Genomic DNA, 12,586 nt, shown 5'->3' with positions numbered 1-12,586 from the left:
AATGATGTAATATGCGTGTTTCAAGTATGGTTTTCCGGATTAGAATGAGATTGACGTGTGAAGTTTAATTCAGAAAAGCGTACTGAAACTTATCATACACATATATATTATAATAGAGATACAGCCAATATAATAAATATAAACAAATTCCCATCATCAACATTTTTAAGTATTTAAAATTTAACTATTTATTTTGTAATTTCATATTTAAAAATGCGAAATACTATAAAAAGAAGCTAGTGTAGGTATATTACATTTTTATACTACAAATATTAATATATTATAGACATTTGTTTGTCAACTTTTTCTCCATTAAATTTAAAATAAATAATATTTAAACATTCAAATATACAACAATATTTGGACATAATATCATAAATATAGGTACCTACCAGGTACCTGCTTAGAAAAATTCCCTTTCTAAACAAGTAATAACTCTCTTAGGGCCAGTAGTTGTACCATCTACGGTTATACTTCGATTACGCTTAATCGAAGTTTAACCGTAAACGGTGCAACTGGCCCTTAGTTACTAGTAAGTATTTAAGAGTATTTTGTTTATGTATTTTTGTTTGTATACATTTTCATTAAGTTTTTAAAATACCTTTAGTTTGATATTTATAGTTGTTTATATTGTGTCCGTAAAATGTTATTATTTCACAACCATTAACATTATGATAATATTATAACAACTAACAAGTCACAAAAAATAATGGTTATAACTTATAAATATTATTTGTAAATTTATTGTTGTATTGGAATAAGTTACAATATTATTAAAATTTTCAATAAAATTGCCTGTACAGTGCGCCTTATAGGACAATAACTGCGTTGAGCTCCTCTCAAGATCAACAGTCATGCATTGGGGATTTTGTGTCAATTATTATCGCCAAACAAGGACGTGCCTACTGCTAATGCAATTGGCTCCACTCGTATTATATTATATAATTATAAATATTTTATTGTTAAATGAAAACTTTTATCATTAATTGTATTATGTACGCAATATTTCGAGTTTCAAGTGTAGAGTTATTAAGTTATTGAGTTATTGAGTTCTATAATACACTGCAAATGCCAATATTCCAATATTTTTATATCAAAATAAATGTTTTTTTGTTAAGTATCTGTCGAGTACAGTAAATTGGTTGCAGAAAAATCGCGGTCATATAAAATCGGTCATTTGGTAAATTTGATGTCAAATAAATTGGTCGCTCGCAATTGGTCATCAAATAAAATAAAAAAATAAATAAAAAAATTTACTTACATATTTGTAACAACTATTTAAAATTAGCAGCAATTAAACCATAACAATTATATCATGGTGTAATTTATATTTTAAAATGTGTTAAAATAAATTAATTTATCATGACAATTACCTATAAAGATACCAACGTACAATTAATATTTTAAAATTATTATAAATTATGATAAAATAATAATATCGTTGTCAAATCTGTCGTAATTTTTCTTACAAATTATATTACACATTATGAAAATAACAGTATTTATATTTATCATTTATGAGCTATCCCTGAAAATATTTATCGAAATATTATGTTCCGAATTTTAATATAATAATTTTTACTGTAAACACTGTTGCTGTAGTTATCGCGACAAAAAAGTATGTGACTTTTGAACCTATATAAAACAGACAAATTTGTACCATGACCAATAATTAAAGAATACGACCATTGTAAACTCGTGAATTTCAATAATATTCGATAATATATAGGGACGCGATATTATCACGTTGTAATAAAGTCCAAACAAAATATGTAGCTGGGTATTTAAAAATATCTGGAGCGACAATACAATGTTAAAGACTCGTCAATACAGAGTGATTATTCTTTTAATGCTAAACATGCGATATTGTGAAGGAAATACAAGGAATATATTTAAATTATATTTTATTTAATATTGTTCAATAGAGACTATGCACTGTTTTAAATTGTTCTGTGATTATCAGAATGCGTCATTCAAAAATTAAAAAATTTCTAGTACGTTTTCCAATGTATTTCCAGCAAGTTCGTGACTTTTTTTATTGTGAACCAGGTAGTATCGTATAGGGATATTTAAATAATGTTTTTTTTTTTTAATGTCTTATAGAAACCAATGTGATATTTTAAATTGTTCCATGATTATCAGTATTTGTTGCTGGAATTTAAAAATGTCTGATACATTTTCCCATGTATATTTGCCTGCAGGGTTGCGATTAAAGAATCACCCTGTATTACAGTGTGGTAATAAAATATAATATACCTAAGAACTCACGTGACTTTTTGCGAGTTCAGTTCTAACACTAGAGGGGGCCAAATGTGCTAATTGTAAATCCGCACGGCGTAAGATACTATAAGTCCACCATAATAGCGTCATTGAGTCAGTGTTATAAGGATCTCTAGGTACTTGCCTGAATTCAAAACGCGGCAAAAAGTAAGCGTATAAAATTGAAATGTAAAATGTAAAATGTATATAAATATAATATATAATATAATAATAGCGAACTTGACCGCAAACACGTCATATAAATTATATTATACATTACAACTATAATATTATTATGCAGTAGAATATGAGAGAACGATATTTTAGGCATAAAATGGTAAAATATATTATGTTACAGTACGGCGCAGGGGTTCAGAACGTATAGGTACATATTCAACTTCCTGTAATATGCTTAGGTACTATTCGCTCAAAAGTTTAGAGAAAAATATTGAATGTTAAATGAACAATATTCAATAGTTAAATAATACGATTGTACACTCTAAATAACACTATATACAGTAGACGGAAGAATTTAAATTATAAATTATTATTTAGAAATCGTAAAATATAATAATATACTGATTGCTGGGTGCAATGGGTAAAGGTATACAACTTGATATATATAAATAGGTATTTACTATTGAATCGAAATCGGAGAGAATAATAATGAATATCAATAGATAAAAAACGACAAAACCCAATATTAGTTAAATAATCTAACGTGTGTGGCTATTAGCTTGAAACCAACAGTTAATATCGCACGAACTTAAGTTAATCGAATTTTTTCTTAATATATGGATAGCCAATGCTCAATAGGAATGATTGTAATAAAAATAAGTTATTTTATTTTAATTTCTATATTTCCTATTATATTATATAATATACCACCAAATCTTTGTATTACATATTTACATTTATTATTAATTAATCATTTATAAATTATAAATAAACGTAACTTGAATTTGATTGAAACAATTCGTTATTTATTAAGTTAATATTAATAAAAATCAATGAAATTCAAAGTTAAGTCAATAAAAATGAAATCCCAAAATGTTACAATTAAAGTTTCAAATTAGCTTAACTTTTTAACTAGTTTATGCTCGGAATTAAATTTATTATTGGGCGTATAATATAGTTATTATACCTATAGCTGTATAGGTATTATAAATTAAAAATGTCACATGACTCCCGGTTGTACATTTAAAAGAGAAAAAAGTTCGAAAGTATGCTTCTTATAAACTTTTACAGCACTACTTTTTGGTAATAATCAATTTTAACACCCATACTGTAGGAACCCCGTCGAGATTGATACTTTAAAATGAAGACGGTGACGATACGACAACCAGATATAAATAATAGACCCTAATAATAACACATTTTTTGTGCTCGTAAACGATGAAATTTCCAGCTAATCGAATTGGAAAAAAAAATTGATTCCTTCGGGCCGGATTTGAACCAGCGACCTATGGATATCTATGATCAAATTAAACACTACAGTCCACCGCTCTACCAACTGAGCTACCGAAGGATGGAGAGTGAGTGGCTCGTTAATGCACTTAAACAATTTGTTCGTACTTTCACCAGTTTGCACGATATATCTACCTTCGTATAAATCGTATAATATTATGCATTTTAAATAATAATATTTTTGAAAGCAAAAATCATTTTAATAATACCCGAGCGTGCATCTATCGGTAAGTAAAAACATAATAATATGTCGCATTTGAATTAAAAATATGGGGCTTAAAATAGTTATTAGATTTTGCTCTTAAATCTTAATGCATAATTTTAAAGCTGATAATTATTTGAAATCATCAAAAAGAATTACTCGCGGCGTGGTGGATTCTTAGCGGATAAACATAATTCGTTAGTAGGTACAGTAGGTATTAACTGATCATATATTTTTAGATGTGTTTTAATAATAGTTAGGTAACTCCAAATGTTTTGTGTTAGTTTTTGCTAATAAAATGTTTGGTAGTGTATTCCTTCAATTTTTTTTAGTTAAAAAATGAATATTATATAAATAAAGCTGTTTTTATAGGTACCTACAACTATTTTATTTAGTGATAAGTTAAAGTTACAACAATTGATAATGGTACGAAAATAATAAATAATAAATAATAATTGTATATATCTATACCTAGTTATGTATAGTTAACCAGGCATTCTGTATAAATTAATAATTTGGTTTAAAAACACTAAGATATTAAGTAGGTACCTATATTGCGTAATACTTAAAACTGACACTGCATTATCTAAGTGAGATACATGCTCGTCTGCATAGTCTATTTATGTTGCTCATAAGACATGTTAAACTATGTGTCATGTGAGCATGTGACATATAAATATAAATTGACTATGCATACGGACAACAAATGAATTGGTACATAAAATAATCAACAATGGTTTTTATTTCTATTACTAAATAGTATAAATTGTAGATATTTCCGTTAACGTTGTTTATAAATGAACATTTAAAGTGTTACTTTTATGCGCATAGCTGCATAGGCATAGATTTGCCAGTGCAGTAATATAACCTATAGATTTCTAATTTATTGCACAATAATACACTAAAAAGTAAAAAGTAAAAAGTAAAAAGTCATTCAAATGTTACAACAGTGACTCTGTTTGAATAAGTGCAGGATTTGATAAGCTGCAGTTATCCGTCATGTATGAATAATGATATGAACATAATATGATTATAAGTATTGGTGAATGGATTTAGACGCAGGCAGGAATGCAGGATGTATAGATTATAAGTGCATAGGTATTGCAGCATCACTGCATCAGCACTAATTGATGCTGACTAATCAATAATCATAATAATATCATAGCCTCATGACCTCATTCCTCAGATATTTAAAGCCCCGAGAGTATGATTTTCCTAGATTGATAGAAGGAACCCCCGGAAAAACATTCTTAGGATAAAAATATCCCCCAAAACGATATACCGGGGGTATAAACATTCTAGAAAATAATACCTATCATTGGTAGTTCAGTAGTTGGTTGCACAAATATTATAAGGATTGATATAACCATAAGAATAGTTATAAATTTAGATTTATTCTCTTGATATTATGTTCATTACTAGCCCATGTATAATATCATGATGCACCTCCCCAAATCCACATCCCTATGACTGCTATGAGTAAACGTGTGGGTACGTTCATATAGTAATATTATATAACATGTAGATATTATTATAGTCAAAGTATTGTCCATAGTATCGGATTTTGAGTTTTGATCGAAACGTATATCAAATCGCGTGTTGTTCGACAACAATAAATCCAATGTACGTGAGTATTCCAAATATCAAAAATACTTTTCGTATAGTTTGCCGCTAAATTCGACGTATAAATAATGGCCAATCGGCTATAAATAATAAAAAGTTTAGTGATTTTTTTTCCGTAGCAAAATTCGTAACGTGATTCGCGAATACAATGTTTACCACGACGTTATCGTCGAGATTAAAAAACAAAGTGATATTTTTATAAAGTTATTACTTATTAGGTATAAATAAAACCAGTGGCGTAGCTAGAGGGGTTTTGGGAGTTACCCCCTACCCCATTTCATAATCATAGCTACGTCACGCCACTAAAAAATTTTTTTTTTTTAATTATCAAAATTTTATGCAACGATTATAATAAAATGATTGTAATGTATGAGCGCAATAAACAGTTCCGTACAATAATAATTATGTATCTATTTCAAGAATAGTTTCAACTGATATATTATGATCGTGGTATTACCTTAACTTTTGTAGGTAGTCTACTACAAATATATTTTGTCATGAGTATAACTATAATATAAAAGTACTAATTATTACTATAATACTATAATTGTCTCTCCGTTTCTCTCTAATATCGAAGAATTTTTATTTTTATTTAGGGGTAGTCATTATCAAAGAATATTATTATTTGCTTCATATCATAATATATGACTTTAAAATCAGTTGATGAGGTCAATGCTGCAATAGTGCAATGTGTTGTTAATAATAATACGATTTATAAAATTCCTTAAGAACAAACTATAATGAACGAATTCCATTAATTTTTTTAATGAATAAAAACGCTGACGAATTCTTATTTTTTTTGGAATAAGAACAAAATATTGCAGGTTATTTATTTTTGATATTAATCTGATATTTTATAATTTATTAAACACATTGGAAAAAATATATTCGTTTCACAATTTATTAATCCTTAATTTTTGGATTATATTATTAATTTATTTATTCGTTTTTACTATGTATTTTATAGTATTGACATATAGTTGGTGTAAAAAAAAACCCGTATGCTATCAATACGATGTTTACATTTAACGGAAAGAAAATCCAATAATGAACAATGGTCAACAATATATAACAATAAAGTTCTGTCAACTTCACCCTTGTGTTTGGAATTTGGAAGATGTTTATTTTATAATTATTATTGTTGTGTATAATAATTAATAATATATGTAATATATGTATATAATATATATTACATGAAAGTATGTTTGTGGTTTTTAGGCACTTCCCTTTTTTTTTTTGGAGGGAGATGTACAGTGGTGACAAAGCAAGGAAGACATATTTTATATTTTGTAGAGACAGAAATTATAAAATTCTTCATTATATTAAAAGAATGAGTAACATATTTCTATTTAAAAGGGACGTATAATATCAGTGTCTGGCTTGGTGTGGCGTGTTGATTGTCCTCAGTTACAAAACGTGTTTTGAGGTCAAGCATCGGCTGGTGTCCGTGTCCCTAGTTCCCGGATGAGGAACCTAACCTAACCACTCGGGTTTCAGTGACAAATCCTCGCCACATATTATAAAGCATACGCGTTTCCCGAACCAACCCCCCCCCCCCTACAGAAAACCCTGCTAATAACCATGCCTTAAACAGTTAAACTTAAGAAAAATCTTAAGAGGGTTTTCCTATATCTTTTATATTATTTTAACCCGAAGTTGCAAATTGATAAATCTAAGACGAAACCAAATTATTATTATTTATTATCATGACTTTTATCATTTCATGTTTTATAATATTTAATATTATAATTATTTATAATATATCATATTGTATATTATTTATAATATATCATATTGTATATTATTTTATACACAACCCACCATTATATAGAATTTGTAAATCTGTTATAATATTATAAATAAAAAAAAAGCTGCTTATTTGTTAACCGGTATTGTATTTGCTACTTCAAATATTACCATATAACTATACAAGACGAACAACGTGATTATATAATATTATTATTATTATTATATCTAATGTATACCATGTATAATAGTATATTACCTATATATTATAGGAATATAGGTATAGTATGCCGATTATTTGTACACCTAACTTGTGACATCGTATACACTATACCTAGTACTGTTCTATAAACCGTATAGTAATTAAATCTATAAAAAAATAATTTGTATAGGTAGTATATAAACATAATATGCATTATGCATATATATAGGTACATTTTATGTATTTTAATCAATTATAAACATTTAGTAATATATCATTTAATTGATACAAGTATCAACGCCACGGCTTTTAAAGGTGATTGAATTTATAATATTATATAATAAAAATAAATTATTAAGAATTAAGATTATTTTATAATATTTACCTACTCGTGTGAAAAATTGTAAACACGTAAATAGAAAATAATATCGTTCAAAATTAATTAATATTATTTAAAATGTGATGTCATGATTAGGTATAAACCCTATTAAGAAAAAAAAAGATTCTTTACTTGAAAGAATGGTAAAAAATGTTTACCATTGGCTTACTGGTTTTGTAATTTTTTTTATAAAATAATAAAAACTATCTTATTTTAATAACTTTACATTAATATAAATGTAATACTATTATAGTATATTTATACAATTTATTCCAAATAATTAAATCTATTAAGTAGGAAACAGTAAAACCGCTGTATTGCTGTAAGAACAGTTTGGATTTTTTTGCGATATATAATCAAAAACTTGATTTTTTTGATTTCAACAGAATCCATGATGTATTTGTAATAAAATGAAAAAATAATTTTTTAATATAAAACTAAGAAAATTGACAAAAAATTCATTCCTTCGGGCCGGATTTGAACCAGCGACCTATGGATATCTATGATTTTTAACACTACAGTCCACCGCTCTACCAACTGAGCTACCGAAGGATGCAGAAAATGGGTCGATTTTACACATTATAACCATAAGTATAATAATAGTTATGTGATAACATTACAATATTTACATTCCTAAATACTGATAATTATTATCAATTATGATTATGCTAATGATATTTATTACATTATTATAGGTAAATACATAAGCAGACAGCAGTAGGTACCTAACCTAACTAAAGGTATACCGTATACTGTATAATTACTTAAATGGCTAAATGATAAGTTGATAACCACTTATATTTTATACAAACTGACTAGGTACCTACCATACAACTAGATATTTCTCATTATAATATACTTATATTATACTATAATATGATATATTTATATAAGTAAGCTGTAGGTGCTTATAATTAATTTTTGAAGTTGGTTGTGACTTGTGGTCAGGTCATGGGCGTAGTTTGGTATAGGTAATTATCTGTGGGGGCTATATAGGACTAGAAAATAATAAAAACATTTAAAACTATAATTTTGGATAAAATGTAAAAATGAAAGTAAACACCATGAGGGAGTTACAAAAGTTTCAGTGGGGGCTGAAGCCCCCATAGCCCTCATGCATACTACGCTCATGGCTCAGGTGCAATTTTTAATTTTAAATTCAATTTTTTATGTGTGTAATCATAATATTGTATATTATATAGTGTTACATGTGGTGAATTCCGTTTATTTAAACTGTTAAAGACATACGACCTTCCTACCATAGCAGGGACGAATCCAGGGGGGGGCTAGAGGCCCAGCCCCCCAGACATAATTTTTTTTAAATAAAATTAAATATTTAATAACAAATAACAAAAATCTAAACTTCTTTTCACATTGTCACTTTATATATTAGATAATCAATAATTTATTTATCACATTGATTACCTACTGTTATGAAAACATTTTTAGTGAAGTACAATATTTTATTATAATTGTATTTGTTGTAAAAAAATTGTTGGCCCCTTCCCCCAGATCTTTGCTCTGGATCCGTGCCTGTACCATAGGCCATGATAAATAATAATGGTAAGTACCTCGGTTACAGTGGCGCCGAACGCGTATTTTTTATGGGGTGGTTCGCCCCAGTGTTTGCTTTGTGATATAGTTGAATTTACAATATAATCATGTGGGTGGTGGGTGGTGGTGGTAACTAATTTTTATACTTTGCCCCACCAAATGATAAACAAGTCGACGCCACTGCCTCGGTATACCGTATCCGAATCGTGGTAGTATTTTCTTCTAGTACACTTATTACAACTTAGCTACTATAAAAATTACAATAATATAAATAATAATAATTTAAAAACAATTACCTACCTATATGTAGCCATGTAGGTAGGTACTGAAATGTGTCTCAATGTCACCGTGCTTGTCCCAGTCGATAATCGATATGGGTACCTCTATAATATTTTATTAATTTATTTTTGAAAATTATGGTAACTATTAAAGCCATGTCTATTATAATTTATAATTTCTAGTAATTTTTGGTTTGTTTTAAGTAATTAAGTACCTACCTATTAAAAGATAAAGTCAAAATAAAAAACTAAAATTTTCGTTACGTGTTAATTTGATAAGTACTTACCTACAGCACAAATTAATGATATGACTAATTTATGCAAATATATTAAAAGTTGAATTATTAATCTCCATAAAGTATTCAAATAGTTATAAGTATCAAATTTAAAGTATAATTATTTGGAGATCAAGGTTGGTGGTATACCAATACAATTATAAAAGAGACTGGTGAGTATACGCCACTATAATATGGACATACAATATATAAACACTGTGGTGAGGAACATTATATAATAAATAGTTGCATGCAGAATTATTGAATGCTATAATAAGAGGGAGGGTGGATGCTACCCCAAGTTTTTTGTTCCTAAGTCCTCGGTTTCATATAATTGTTTCGAACATTTTTTGAATAACGTGGCCTTCCCCGGTCTTGTGATTTGTGATAGTGTTTTATAAATACTTTTAGAACAATTAAAATTTCGTCTCTATTTAAGTAGTTCAACTTTTTTACGTCTATGGATATATTATACTGTAGAATTTCAATGACTAAACTTTTTCATGCTCTTTGGAGTGTTTTGTATATAACTCGAAAAATACAGAAGTCAAATTTATTTTAATCACCGTTGAGATTTGAGTTATCTAGATTCATACTGTACGTCTGTACCTATATATAGTATATGGATATTGTGATGGATATCCGATATTATGTGACATGTGTGATTTAATGGTCATAGGCGTAGCGTGCTACAAAAAACTAGTAGCGTCCCGACCACTATATATTTCCATGTTAAATATACATAATATTACTTATGTCTGTTGGATCAAATTTTTGTATAAATACTTAATATTAAACCATTTTATGTTCAAACAATATCATAACATTGCCACATTGGTCATTGATATTCAATTGTTATTTGAGCAACGATCAAGCGCATACGAAAATAATTTCAGACGAACGGAATATTAATAATTATAGGTAGTATGTGTCTATATCACGGACTGAGCTCTAAGATATAGTATAATATCTCACGACGACTATACTTTATGACATTATTAGTCTAAAGTCTAAAGGTATGTACTGTATACTTTATATTATATTATATAGTGTCATTGCCCATTGGTATTCCTTCCAGCGGCTTTATTATAAGCGCTAGTAGATCATAGGCCATAGCTGGTATTTGTCGTACCTATACGATAACATAATATATAATATTATACTCTAATAAATTAAAGTCATACGATTTATCGGAGTTAGTGTAGTTTTTCTATTACATTTATATTACTATTCGCTTATTTGTTATTAATATATTCTACCTCGTATAGTGTATACCCTACACAGCATCATCTACTCATAATATATATATTTGTAATTGTATCATACTATCATTGATATAATAAATATAGTTACAAGAGAAAACTTCAGCAATACCTACAACTATATGTACAGTGCACATACAAAACGAATAACTGCATGTTAGGTTATGTTAAGTTGCAATATTTCGATAATTACGCATACAGAGTTCAAAATCACACTGACCCAGATCTTACGGTAAATATTAATATTATGATTGTGGTTGTGTGTATAATATTATACTATAGGTTCCTATTATAATATTATGCACTGAATAATATTATTATCTTAAGAATTTGGGAAACGGATGCTCTCAATGGAAAAACCTTCATTGCTGCAGTACCTATGTGTCTCATGGCTGCCCCAGCCTTTACAACGACTGAGCCCACTAGTGATAATTTCAGTGGCGTACGCAGGGGGAGGGTTCTAGAGTTCTGGATCCCTTGAAATTTTTTTTTTTTTAAAAAAAAAAAATATTATTTACCACCATTTTGATACACGCAGATCAATAAATTGTTGGTCATTTTTAATAGATATAAAATAAATTGTTGAATATGAAAAAGACGTCGATAATCATGGTTTCAGTTTCTTTTTTTGGCTGATTTAGAACATTGCTAAACGTCTGCCATAATCGATGGTGTATTATCGTCCATCGATTATTACCACGTTTATTACGACCCGATGGGGTTTTATAAATAACGATGTTAAAAACTGTAAATGTAGACTAAATTTGAGATTAACTATAATTTGTTATAGGTATAAAAACTGTTTAGAAAAAAATAAAGTTGATTATTTACTCAGGTGAAACCCTAATCGGACTAAAATCCTGCGTACGCTATTGTCGCTATTTGATAATTGTATGTATGATTTATTTATAGGTAGTTAATAAATTATAACTATAGTTACCTGTAATGTTGTTAACATTTAATAGGAATCTATTCCGTTCCTCTATATATTTTAATATAAAAAAAGGGTTCGTTCCAAAATCCAATTCCAATTTTTAAAAAGGAATCGTTCCTACCCTTTTATAATATATTATAAAAAAGGGTACAATGCTCAAAATATAAAGTGTATTATTATAGCTCCATGTAGGCTTCTATCATTGAGATATACACACGAATGACGTAGGTAGTAGTATAGTACGATGATTTAAAAATTAATAACTATAAAATTAAAAATATAAAGGTATGCTCCACTTGTCTTGTTAGTTGTTTCCGAATTTCATACACGAGTGGAATCCAAAATAAATATTGTTGGACGCGTACTAAAGTTACAGAGTTTCGTTGCCCAAATTACCTAATCGAG

The 12,586-nt window shown here is 28.1% G+C and overlaps 1 protein-coding gene and 2 non-coding genes across 6 annotated transcripts in view; all 3 read right to left on the bottom strand.

The window, feature by feature from the left end:
- The window catches only part of LOC100169530 (ADAMTS-like protein 1), a 228,026-nt gene that overhangs the window by 20,647 nt on the left and 194,793 nt on the right, over positions 1-12,586 (bottom strand). The gene's annotated exons all lie outside the window — the stretch shown is intronic.
- Positions 3,695-3,787, bottom strand: TRNAY-GUA. The gene is made up of 2 exons: positions 3,751-3,787; positions 3,695-3,730 (listed from the first exon to the last, which is right to left on the bottom strand). It is a non-coding gene; the product is annotated as a tRNA-Tyr (tRNA).
- On the bottom strand, positions 8,341-8,430 carry TRNAY-GUA. Its single transcript is given in 2 exon segments — positions 8,341-8,376; positions 8,394-8,430. It is a non-coding gene; the product is annotated as a tRNA-Tyr (tRNA).

Source organism: Acyrthosiphon pisum, chromosome A1 (genome assembly GCF_005508785.2).
Source record: "Acyrthosiphon pisum isolate AL4f chromosome A1, pea_aphid_22Mar2018_4r6ur, whole genome shotgun sequence".
Taxonomy (NCBI): domain Eukaryota; kingdom Metazoa; phylum Arthropoda; class Insecta; order Hemiptera; family Aphididae; genus Acyrthosiphon; species Acyrthosiphon pisum.
Note: the sequence above shows the minus strand (reverse complement) of the source record. Positions and strands in the feature narration are given on the sequence as shown.